Source organism: Solanum pennellii, chromosome 6 (assembly GCF_001406875.1).
Source record: "Solanum pennellii chromosome 6, SPENNV200".
Lineage (NCBI taxonomy): Eukaryota > Viridiplantae > Streptophyta > Magnoliopsida > Solanales > Solanaceae > Solanum > Solanum pennellii.
In genome coordinates this window covers 41,965,312-41,966,439 of record NC_028642.1, presented here as the reverse complement: position 1 = coordinate 41,966,439, position 1,128 = coordinate 41,965,312, and the positions used below count along the sequence as shown (strand labels likewise).

Genomic DNA, 1,128 nt, shown 5'->3' with positions numbered 1-1,128 from the left:
GGACCGTCACACATCTTCCACAGAAATTAACTCTCTGAACTTTGCGACGGACCTGCAGGACGGACCGTCACAGCCATGACGGACCGTCACACGTTGCGTAACCCAGGCTGGGTCGGATTTCTATTAAAAGTTTTTAAGGGGCGTTTTGGACTATTCCTGCTATAATTATAAAGTTAGTGGATTAATATTAATAATTCAATTACTTGGGGTTAAAAGAGATAACCTTGAAACTAATAGTGGGGTATTTTATCATCTTTTATACTTAATTATATGCTAATTACGGTAAAAGAAAGAGGGTTTTGAAATAAGAAAAAGAGAAAGAACAAAGAGAGAAGGGAGAAACGAACGAGAGAAAGATAAGAACGCAGAGAAAAGCAAAGGTTTTGGGAAGATAGCTTGTTTGATCGCGATTCTTCGGTGGAGGTAGGTTATGGTTTATGCTATTCGTAGTAAACTCTTAATAGCGAATGATATGTGTTGGGTAGTATTATAAAGTCTTCTATATGCTTAATTGTGTGTATGCATGATGTGTTATATATAATTGTGATGAAACTAGCATGATGAGGCTGTTGAATCTTAAATCATAAATTTACTTTGTTAATGAAGATGCCTTGGTATAAAAGAAGGCTTGATGAACTAAAGTAATGAGATTAGAGGATCGGGTGTCACGTTCCGACACCAGGATAGTATATGGATCGGAGTGTCACGTTCCGACACCAGGATAGTATATGGATCGGGTGTCACGTTCCGGCACCAGGATAGTATATGGATCGGAGTGTCACGTACCGACACCAGGATAGAATAGAGGATCGGGTGTCACGTTCCGACACCAGGATAGTAGTAGTGGAGCGGAGTGTCACGTACCGACACAAGAGGAATAAAGATAATGAATCTTGAATATGTTAATATACTCAATCTAAAGAACATATTTCCCAAAAGAGTATGGTGTGGAGGCTTGAGTCCTCATAGATGTGGTTGGTGATGTTATAAATGATTTTTATACTTGTTGCTATCACCTGTTAAGAATATTAGTTGATTTTATGTTATTATCTGATATATACTGTTTTCTATTTTGAGTAGGCCGATGATACCTACTCAGTACTTGTGCCTTGTAGTGACCCCTACTTG

The 1,128-nt window shown here is 38.5% G+C and overlaps 1 pseudogene; it reads right to left on the bottom strand.

Annotated features, from left to right (window-relative positions):
* Positions 1-1,128, bottom strand: part of LOC107021065 — a 73,836-nt pseudogene that overhangs the window by 19,307 nt on the left and 53,401 nt on the right.